We start from the raw sequence: 12,049 nt of genomic DNA, 5'->3' as shown, positions 1-12,049 counted from the left end.
CAGTCACAGCGGATACTGTGCATCAAGAAACCCAAGGAAAAACTGCAGATGATTCAGCTAAAACTAACCACACAGAAGAATCACTCAAAGCCTTTTCCAAGAGGTCCAATGAATATCCTTTGAAAGATACAATAATTGTTAGTCCCTTGGGACAAAAAAAAAAAAAACAAAACAATTTGTCACGGCAGGTAGTATGTTCTAAGTTCACTATGCCCAAAGGGATAATTCATGATAAACAAAGTAACAAACAAACAGATTTAAAAGACTAGTTCCATTCGAAATAATTTAGGGCTACTGGAAAGTCCATGGAATATCCCTTCTCCTCAATATCTGCTCTACATTCAGGACTGGATGAATCAGAGCCCCGAAGTCATCATGGCATTTCTTTACTTCTAGTTTGATCATTTGGAAGTGTGTAAGCCTGCCTAGCCCTCTTGCCCACAACATGATATCTGTTATACCTTCTCCATGAGGCTATGAGTCCCAATACTGCAGATGATTAAGACAACACTTTCCCCAGTTTTGTAGGTAATGTTGACATCTGTGGCATGTAAAGCTTGGTTCTCTTTGATAGCACAAGAAACAGGGCAGCTAAGATCCATTGAATTTAAAGTCCAAGAGGCAACTCAATGAATCATTCCAGGGGATCAGAAACTTAAAAAGAAAATCTTTAAGTAATTTGTGGTACTCTATCCCTTTTTAAAATCTGTATTTTGTTGGTTACATCATTGTCATAAAAATAATATACAGATCAATTGCTATGATAGATAATAAAAAAATCTGAATTATACACTTATGTGTTCTTGTTGTTATAATGGATAAACAAAACCAGACAAGTCAAATAAGAAGAAAACTCTAAATTTATGAAATAAATGTCTCATGTTCTATTCAAAGAAAAGTCTGATGTTAATTACTACAGCTTTTAAAACCCAAATGGATAAACAACGCAAATGGAGAAGACACATTGTACTTCCTTAATAGGCACGAGGCAAGCCTGATGCTTTAAATTGACTTCCAGCTTAGTTTATCTAGCTGAGGTTTTTCCAGAGAAAGTGAGTTAAGTCATGATGAATCAGTTTTATAGGCTGCTCTTATTATTTCTGGCATCTTTCATCATATTCTCATAGGACAGTGTTGCTAATATTATACCTTAAATATATTATCTATTTTTTTGTTTGACAAGGGTAAATGATACTCAGTTGTTTTAATTTTTGCTGTGATAAAATTCCCTGACAAAAAGCAATTTTGGGGAGAAAACGTTTTTTCACCTTACAATTCTAGGTTGTAAGCCACCATTGTGGGAAAGCGAAGGCAGGAATTTGAAGTAGATAGTCAGATCTACAGTCAAGAGCTGACAGAAACGAATGAGCACATGCCTTGTGTTCAGCTTCCTAACTATGCTTGTATGATTCAGGACCTAGGGAATGATGCCACCCACTTTTAGGCTTGGTCTTTGTACATCAAGTAACACAATCCAGACAATCCCTTACAGACATGCTTACAGGCCAGTCTGTAGACAGTCCTTCCAAGGGACTCTCTTCCCAGCTGATTCTAGATTGGGTCAAGTCGACAAATAAAACTATCAAGTTAGGCCGGGCGGTGGTGGCGCACGCCTTTAATCCCAGCACTCGGGAGGCAGAGCCAGGCGGATCTTTGTGAGTTCAAGGCCAGGCTGGTCTACAGAGCAAGATCCAGGAAAGGCGCAAAGCTACACAGAGAAACCCTGTCTCGAAAAAACAAAAAAACTATCAAGTTATAAATATTGATAGTCCATCTTCTTGTCTTCTAGTCCCTGGGAACTCAGCATTTAGTTATGTGATATTTTCCCTTCCTGTTTTCTAAGAGAGGTCCTAGGGCTTTGCTGTGGGCCTTGAGTTGGGGACTTGATATGGGGCAATTGAGAGACATATCTGAAGATGGCTGAGGTTCAGAGAGTGTTAAGTGTTTCACCCTTGAATAGAGGGGAATGAGACCTACCTGAAGAAAGAAAAATAAGAACAAACTTTAACAAAACAATAATTAGAATATTATTGAAGAAGGCCAATTCAGAAAAATGTTTAAAGAATATTTGATGTTGATAGCTTTCAGTGAAGGAAACACTGGGGACTTCAGAGAAATAAACAGATAGAATTTCTTTCAAAATAGAATATTTAAAAATTATTTTATGAAGTGTTGGCTTAGGCTACAAATGGTGTCTTCCTTTGAATGTTTTTTGAGAGTATTCCATTGTTACAGTAGATAGTTAACCACATATCTCCACAGAAACTAGATTCTGAAAAAAAGTAAAACTAACATCCTTTGGATTGTACTAATGTGTGAGGAAACCAGAATTAGACAGTGAATCCAGGAAGAGACAAAACTGGGATTTGATAGCAGATCTTTTTCCATTGTATACTGCAAATTATCTTTTTACTTTTCACTCAAAGCCAAAGGATTGGTGGGCAGTGTGTGGGAAGCAAGTTCTTTCCTGAGAATTCTCAGATAGCCTTCTGAATCAACATAGTTTTTTCCTTGAAGTCTTTCTTCTATGAAAACTACTTCTTTCTGTACAGTTAGTGCTTGGAAATGGACTAACTTGGATAATAGCAAGCAGGGAATGGTGGTGCCCAACTTTAATCCCAGAGCCAGGCAAAGCATGGGAGGGCAAACAGATCTCTGACCAGGCCAGTCTGGTCTACAGAGTGAGTTCTAGGACACAGAGAAACCCTGTCTGGAAAACAGAAAATAAAAATAATAAATAGCAAAGAGAGATTAAAGAGATAATTAAAATTGAGTTGAAATGGAATGTGGAAAGGGAGAGACATGCAGAGATAATGGAGAAAGTTGACAAACAGTACTAAAAAATACTCCCTGGAGAAGAGTGTGGGACAAGTGGCTTGGTTAGGAGTGATTCCGGGAAGAACAGGCAAGAAAAAGTGAGTGGAAGATGAGAGAAAAAGCCAGCACTGGGTGTAACACCCGGAGAACTGTTGCTGGTTGGTGATAAAACATGCCTCAGGCTTGTTCTGTCAACACATAGGGAGGCTAGGGCCTTGAATCTGCATTTCCCGAGCTCCTGTGCTCCACAGGTTGAGGGTTACCCTAGGAACACTGAGTTTCATATCCCTACAGATTGTACCAGAGTGTAGTAAGACAGACTCCCATGACCTTAAATTTTCCACTTTAACTATCTTCTTCCTCTAAAACAAGTTCCAGGAAGACCAAAGGACAAAGTCTAGTATCTGGAGAATCTTTTCTAATTGAGACATAACAAGAAACAGTCAACAAGGTAAAACAAAGTGAGACTACATTTCCATATTGCTTTTTCATTGGTATCCCTGACTATGCGACATCTCTCTGGTCATTACCGATATTCCGTCTTAGATGGTCTCCTGAGTCTAGCCCAGTGTTCTTTTTATACACTGACTGCATTTTTTTTTTTGGGGGGGGGTAAAGTGCAAGTACAATTCAGTAAGCAAAGAGGCATTTCCAAATGTGGGTTCTGAACATTCTTAGGGTTAATCCAAATCCCTGGTCACTCAGAAGCATCACATTAGTAGACTGCACTCATCACCTGGAAAGGCGAATGGAACCCCAAGAGCCCATTTCCTGTGTGTTTCTATCTTAGTGACTCACACACACACACAAGGACTTTTCCCATCTGTTGCAGCTGAAATTTGCTTCCAAAACTTCCCAGACAAGCCTGTCCCAGTTTTCTACAATGTCTCATAATCTTGAGATATATAATTAATCCACCCCCAAGGCTGCTTTCTCCTACAGCTTGAAACTGGTTAAACCATAAATGTCTTCAGGCCTCAAACACAGACCTGAAGGATTTACCCTAAAGGGCATGGGAACAGAAGGCAGAAAAGACCCAGCATGACTCCTTCACTAGGTTGTAGATTCTCATCGTTGCTTTCAAACCCTGATTCTAGAAAGGCGTGATCTGTGGAAATTGCTCCCATATTTATTTTTGCTGACTCTCCCTCCTCTTCCTCCTCCTTCCCCTTTATCTTTGGTTTCTAGCATCATGGAGTAAGCTGCTTGTTCTAAAACACAAACTTCAGCCATAATGTGCTGCCTCATTACACGCTTAAAAGCATCAATTAATCACAATCTGAAACTTTTGAACTAGAGCCAAATTTAACCTTTTCTCTCTTTAAGTTGACTATCTTGGATACCTATCACTACAATGGAAAGCAAGTGTACTTATGATAATAATTCATAGTAGCACAATCCAGCCTGGCAGTGATGGCATAAGCCTTTAATCTCAGCACTTGGGGAGCAGAGACTGGCAGATCTCTGTGAGTTCAAGGCCAGCCTGGTCTACAGAGCAAGTTCCAAGATAGCCAGGGCTCTTACACAGAGAAACACTGTCTCAAAAAAAAAAAAAGTAAGTAAATAAATAGTACAAAAAATAGCACAATCCAAGAAGATAGCATTGATATCCATAAATCAAAATGATAGGAAGTAGAAAATATATTCATGTTTTAAAATGTTCATTCATATTTATTGTCTCAAGACAGAAAATATCACAAAATGAGAGGAAAAAAAGAACATAAGAATTTAAAAAGATAGATCATGTGTCCACACATATTCAGAAAGATGTACACATTCACAGATTCTGGACCTTCTTTCAGTACTTATGAAACACTCATGATAGCAGAGTTAAGACAAATACATGCTCACTAGTCCCACAATGTAATAAAAACAAGCATTAAAGCAAAACCACAGAAGAAAAAAATATTTATCCCCTGAAAAAATTCTGTGCTGCTTTCTTCAACCTGACATCAAAATGAAAATAGAAACATAAATCATGAAATTACAAAATAGTGATAAGAAAATCACTTTATGGAAGGAAAGAGGACACACAACTTCAATTAAGGGGGAAATCTTAATTGAGGAGTTCGAGTATTTTGGTTATTTTATTTTCTCTGTTATTTTAAAAGAAAATAAATTCCAGATGGGTTCCAGAATTAAATATACTTTAATTAAAAATCCAGAGGGCGGAGGCGTGACGGAAGAATTTAAAGGTCAACAGCACTTCCAGTTGAAAGCAACCAGAAGATGCACAAATGGGAAGAACCCATCTGTTTTCTAGTCCCACAGAATGGGAGAAGCATAGTAATTGACCCCAAAAGAATTCCAGAGAAGGGGCCACCACCACTGCAGACAGGGGCCACCACCACTGGAGACGACAGGGGCCACCACCACTGCAGACAGGAGCTACCACTCCACATGCATCCTTTCCCTCGGGACATTTTAGACTAAACTGAGTGATGGTCCTTGGTTCAGACCACTAACAATAAGCAGAAGAAGTCAACAAAACTGGTCTGGCTTAGGTGAAAAAAAAATTTATAAAGATGGGGCCGGACTGGGGTGGCACACATCCTTAATCCCAACACTCAGGAGGCAGAGGCAGGCATATCCCTGTGAGTTTGAGGCCAGCCTGGTCTACAGAGTGAGTTCCAGGACAGCCAGGGCTACATAGAGAAACCATGTCTTGAAAAAACAATTAAAGATGTTAAGGGCCACTTCTCCTGAGTAGGATGGATAGAAAACTTGTCTGACTTTCTGCTCAGGACACTTGCTATATTCTGCAATTACAAATGATGTGTCTGTTGGGGTTGGGGTTAAGATTTAGGAAAGAAACTATTTGTAAGACTTGGGCATTTGGGCAGTTTCCAAGGACCGATGAGACAGCTAGCAGAATGAAGAATCCACCAGCGGCAACAGGTCCCAGAGGTCAGCGCCAGATTTCAGCTAGAATAGGCTACAGCATAGCCGTAGGGTCTCTGGGTTCTGAGGATTGTCTTCTACCTGTTGCTGTCAGGGCGAAGAGGTAGCTGCAACTTCCTGATTAAGATTTGGATTCTAATGACCAACTGTGACAGTTAATTTCATGTCAACATGGTTAGGCTCCAGTGCCCACCTGTTTGGTCCAACTCCAGATTATATGTGTCAGTGATACTATTTGACAGATCTGATTAACATGCATAGTTTAAGTGACTTTAAATGGAAGATGTAGCTCTTGTAACATAGATTGACTTCGTCCCACTAGGACTTGAGATCTGAAACTGAGGTGTAGCTAGAGTTTTCCTGTCTTGCCCACTGTCAGGACAAATCTCTGTCACCCACCAGTCCCACAGCTGCTCAGACCCAACCAAGAAAACACAGAGACTTATATTGCTTACAAACTGTATGGTCGTGGCAGGCTTCTTGCTAACTGTTCTTATAGCTTAAATTAATCCATTTCTATAAATCTATACCTTGCCACATGGCTCGTGACTTACCAGCATCTTCACATGCTGTTTGTCATCGTGGCGGCTGGCAGTGTCTCTCTCTCAGCCTTCCACTTCCCAGTTTTATTCTCCTCCTTGTCCCGCCTATACTTCCTGCCTGGCCACTGGCCAATCAGTGATTTATTTATTGACCAATCAGCAACACACTTAACATACAGACCATCCCACAGCACTGAGGTTTCCTAGAAAATTAATTCTTCCTCAAAATCATAACATGTTAACCCTGCCCTTTCTAGCACGCTGTGGGCATCTATAGATTGTAGGCTCATGGCTAAGACTTCAAATCTTGCCTCTACTGCCAGCTTGAAATATCCAAAAGGGTTAGGTTCCCAGCCCAGCCCCTATGAACCAATTCTTTAAACCGCCTCTTCTTCCCTGCTTCTCAGTAACCACTTCCCCATGCAGGTGCTTCTCAGGCTGCAATGGAATCACATCCCAATGTGCCAAGTATGGATTGAAAATGCACTTAAAATACCAAGTCATTTCTTTTAGCTAGACTACTTTAAGTGTCATCAAAACATGTTAGCCCACAACTGGTCAAAATCATCTACCGCAGAGCCTATTTTGTAAAACATTGTTGGATATTTCATGCAGTCTCTTTAAGGTAGTACTCAAAGTGTAAGACAGCATGGTTCTTCAGGTAAACTTTTATAAAGTAAGAACGTGCTAAGCCTAACCTGTGTAAGTAGTGGCCACTATGGACATAAAAATAAGACAATCTGTCCCCAATCCTAACAGCCCCACATAAAGCAAATCCCTTAAAATACATCTGAATTCTTCAGATGCACAAAAAGTAATCAAAGGTGCACAAATTTCAAGATAGAAATCCAGCACACAACTTGTCTATTCAATAGAGGCAAGCCTGCTAAACAAGACTAAAATTTCCATCTTTCAATAAGAAGCTCTTCATGGCAGTGGCATTTTAAGGTTGACGTATTTAACCAACACATTTATTGCAGTAAGTGGAGGACCAGCTGTAGATTCCAGCTGCCTAGACAGCTGCAGTACTGCAGTGATTATTTCAGGCCAGAATGCTTACATTTTAGCCTAGTTTATAAAACACTTTAAGGTCCCATTTATACCGAAGACAACATTCATTTTATTTAATGTCAGAAAATATTGTGGGGGTAGATAAGATTTAAGCTAAAATGTTTTTAACCATTATGGAATGAATGGCCATGCTGAACTGAATTTTCATTCTCATGCAAAATTAATATTAAAGCTTGGACTGAGTGAGAATGTATTTCTTTTTGTGTTATTGTTGAGCAGCGCTGAAGTTAGAAGAACACAGGGTTTGCCACACTCACAAGTATCTGATGCATCGTTATTGAGCCAAAGTACAAAATTTGTTGTAAAAGCATCTTTTTTATCTTAAGCAGCCTTTATCTGCATTAGTAGATGTTGTGTAAGATCATAAATTATGGGAAGAGCCCTCTGGGCCACAGTTTCCTCTCTCCTTTCTCTTCTCTCCCAACCTTCTTCCTGTGTATCTTACCCCACCAAGCATTTGCTGTCTTATGTTTTTCAATACATGGAACTGCACTTTCAATTATAAAAAAGAAATCTAGCCACATTCCAAACAATACACTAAGCAATGAATGACTCACCTTGAAATATTACAATCAGAAAAAAAGATGTTAACTAAAGTGGATTTTCATTAAGTGGTTGTTCTTAATGAAGACCATGGCTGAGACTACAGCCAGAAAACAAATTCTGTGACACAGAATTTATTTTATATTTTTCCGTAAATATTTGAATATGACCAGATTATTGATTGTAATGACTGCCTAGCATGGATGATGTGGTAGTTCGAATGTAACTGGCCCCCATAATCTCATAGGGAGTGACACTATCAGGAGGTGTGGTTTTGTTGGAGTGGATATGGCCTTATTGGAAGAAGTATGTCACTGTGGGGGCAGGCTTTGATAGTTCCCATGCTCAGGATACTTACTGCCCAGTGTCTCAGCTGACTTCCTATGCCTGCAAGATGTAAGACTTTCAGCTACTATCCAGCACCACATCTGCCTGCATGCCACTATATTCCCTACCATGATGATAATGGACTGAACCTCTGAAACTATAAGCTAGCCACCCCCAATTAAATGTTTTCCTTTGTAAGAGTTGCCATGGTCATGGTGTCTCTTCACATCAATAAAACCCTGACTAAGACAGATGGTTACGTCTATCAACATTAATACATGCTATAGAACATTTGGTCTAACAAGCCTTTCAAGGGATTATATATATATATATATATATATATATATATATATATATATATCAGAAAAGGTTTATTTGAGCTTGTGTTTCTAGAGGGATAAGAGTTTGTCTTTAGTCACAGTTCTAGTGCTGTGAAGAGGAGACACATGACCAAGGCAACTCTTATAAAGAAAAGCATTCAACTATGGGCTTGCGTATACTTTCAGAGACTTAGTCCATTATCATCATGGTGGGAAGCACGGTGGCAAGCTTGCAGATGCTGGGTCAGTTGCTGACAGCTTTACATCCTGATCCACAGGCAACAGACAGGTAGAGAGGGAGAGGGGGAGACTGGGCCTGGAATGGGCTTTTGAAAACTCAAAGCCCACTCCCACTTCCTCCAAGAAAGCCACACCCACTCCAACAAAGCCTGGTGGTCTAGTCTTTAGTGATTTGGCGCTCTCAAGGGATTTTTGTAATAGAAACACGATTCATTTATCAATTCAGAAACAATCCCAATATAAGGCTGGGGGACTGGCATATAGAAAGGAAGCAAAACTTCCTGGGATATTATGGTCAACTTAAATTGAATAAATATCCTCAAATTCATGGAAATATTAAAACAACCAGGAAGGATATGATGCAAATGCATTAGAGATGGATGTAACCTGACTCCAAGTTCAGGGAGATGAGATGCTCAAGTTCATGTCCCAACTTCAGCAGGACCAAGAGGCTTGGTTAAACATTATTTCTGGGGATGTGTGAAGAGGGCTGTTTACAGATGAGCATTTGAATAAATAAACTAAGGAGGTAAACTGTGCCCTTCAGTGTGTTTGGGCAGCATCCAATCAGGTGTGGGCTTAAGTTAAAAAGAAAGTAGAGGAAGCAAGTTCAACTTCCTGACAGTTTGAGCTGTGATGTCACACCTTTTCCTGCCTCACATCAGGGCATACATCATTGGCTATCTTGCTTCTGGGGCTAGCTTTGACATTTAGGCTGAACTCTACCCGAAGCTCTCCATTTTCCTCATTGCAAATCACAGGACTTCTCAGCTTCCCTTGTTAGGTGAGCCAACTCTTCATAATAAAATAAAGTCATATTCATATGGGGTTTTGTATATGTATGTTGCTATTTCTTTAGAGAATCCTAATGCATTGGATGAGGGAGGAGGAGACTGGGGATAGAAATGAAAATCAAGAGGAAGTAAGGAGATAGAAAGGAAGGAGAGAAGACTATTTTCGTAGTTCGTTCTGAACGACTCCAATTTTGTTGGAGTGGATATGGCCTTATTGGAAGAAGTATGTCACTGTGGGGGCAGGCTTTGATAGTTCCCATGCTCAGGATACTTACTGCCTAGTGTCTCAGCTGACTTCCTATGCCTGCAAGATGTAAGACTTTCAGCTACTACTCCAGCACCACATCTGCCTGCATGCCACTATATTCCCTACCATGATGATAATGGACTGAACCTCTGAAACTATAAGCTAGCCACCCCCAGTTAAATGTTTTCCTTTGTAAGAGTTGCCATGGTCATGGTAAAAAAGAGAAAAATTGGCTTTCTCTCCCCCTCCAATGCAGATGACTCTCACTTTTCACCTTTCCAATTGACCTTAGTCTTACCATGATGTTTATATCAACCACAATGCATATCATACACTTGGGACTTAGTATAAAATGTTCGCTAAAAGGTTCATAAGTTGAAGTCTTGGTCTTTTGCTGGTGTCACTAGGTGATTGGGTCATGAGTGCACAAACTTTATCAAAAGTTTAATCCATTGATTATTTCATAGTGAGTGGGCAATTAGAAGATGGAGCCTGGTTGGAAGAAATTGGTGGTAGATTATTAGACATGTGTTTCTAAGGAGTCTATCTTGCCCTTGGCCCCTTCCTCCCCTTTTTGCTGCCTGGCCACCATGGGTGAGCAGCTTTTCTCTGGCATATCATCTCTACCACCATGTTTCTGCCTTGTGATAGGCCTGAGTATAAATGCACCAGGCAGCCATGGAATGAAACTTCGGAAACCATGAGTCATATAAGCCTTTCCTCACTTAGTTGATTTTGTTTCAGGGGCAGAAAATGACTGACATGGAGAACTTCACTTGACTAGGAACTCTATGAGGGTAGACATCTTGGTTTCATTCATCAATGTAATCCTCAGATGGTTCCCAACACGTTGTTAAATGACAGATTGGATAGTTGAATGAATGAGTGAAAGCAGAAAGAAATTAATTGTGTTCCTTTGTCTTAATCCTCCACTTCTTAGCCTATTAGCTAAAGAATATTTCTTACCCTGATGGTGAAGACAAGGAGATGAAGGACAAAGGGTCTCCCTAAAGGGTTCATGTATGAGAACATGGCTTTCTTTTTTTTCCATTTTTTCCTTTTATTGAAAATAGATTCTTTTCTCATACAATATATCCTGACTGTAGTTTACCCTCCCCCTACTCCTCCCAGTTTCCCCTATCTCCCCTCCCCTCCAAATCCACTCCCTTTCTGCCTCTTACTAAAAAAGAACAGACATCTAAGAGATAACCAAACATGACAAAGTAAAATATAATAAGATAAATAAAAAATAAACATCATATGGATGTTGGACAAGGCAACCCAACAAGAGGGAAAAAGTCCCAAGAGCAGACACAAGAATCAGAGACCCATTTGTTCTCACATTCAGGAGTCCCATAAAAATGCTAACTTAAAGCTATAATATATATGTAGGTGACTGGGTACAGAACTATGTAGACCCTGTGCTTGGTGCTTCATTCTCTGTGAGCTCATATGGACCTTGCTTAGTTGATTCAGAGGACCTTGTTCTCCTGGTGTCATCCATCCCCTCTGGCTCTTACAGTCTTCCTGCCTTCTCTTCGGCTGGGTTCTCTGAGTACATGACTTTCAATTCAAGCAGTATTAAAAAGTGAAGCTTCAGGGAAAGTGATTGATTAGATCATGAGAACATTGCCTTAGTCAGTGGATTCATCTATGGGGAGATTCAAAATTTGCATTGACTATTGAAAAAATTTTAGTGCATTTGTTTATTGTGTGTACATGTGCCTGTGTCCCATGGCATGCAGGTGGAAGTCAGGTTTATTTATTGTGTGTGTGCATGCATGTGTCCCATGGCATGCAGGTGGAGGGCAGGTTTATTTATTGTGTGTGTGCATGCATGTGTCCCATGGCATTCAGGTGGAGGGCAGGTTTATTTATTGTGTGTGTGCATGCATGTGTCCCATGGCATGCAGGTGGAGGGAGGTCAGGTTTATTTATATTGTGTGTGTGCATGCATGTGTCCCATGGCATGCAGGTGGAGGGCAGGTTTATTTATTGTGTGTGTGCATGCATGTGTCCCATGGCATGCAGGTGGAGGGAGGTCAGGTTTATTTATATTGTGTGTGCGTGCATGTGTCCCACGGCATACAGGTAGAGGTCAGGGCTCAGCTGGAAGGAATCAGCTCTTTTTCTCCTGTCTGGGTCTCAGGGACTGACCTCAAGTTTTCAGGTTTGATGGTAAGTGCTTTCCCCCTGAGCTGTCTGTCCAGCCTTTGAACAGACTCTCAGAAGATGATAAGATGGTGG

The sequence above is a fragment of the Peromyscus californicus genome, unplaced genomic scaffold (genome assembly GCF_007827085.1).
Source record: "Peromyscus californicus insignis strain IS unplaced genomic scaffold, ASM782708v3 Scaffold_4__1_contigs__length_199733344, whole genome shotgun sequence".
Classification (NCBI taxonomy): Eukaryota; Metazoa; Chordata; class Mammalia; order Rodentia; family Cricetidae; genus Peromyscus; species Peromyscus californicus.
This window is presented reverse-complemented; position numbering follows the sequence as displayed.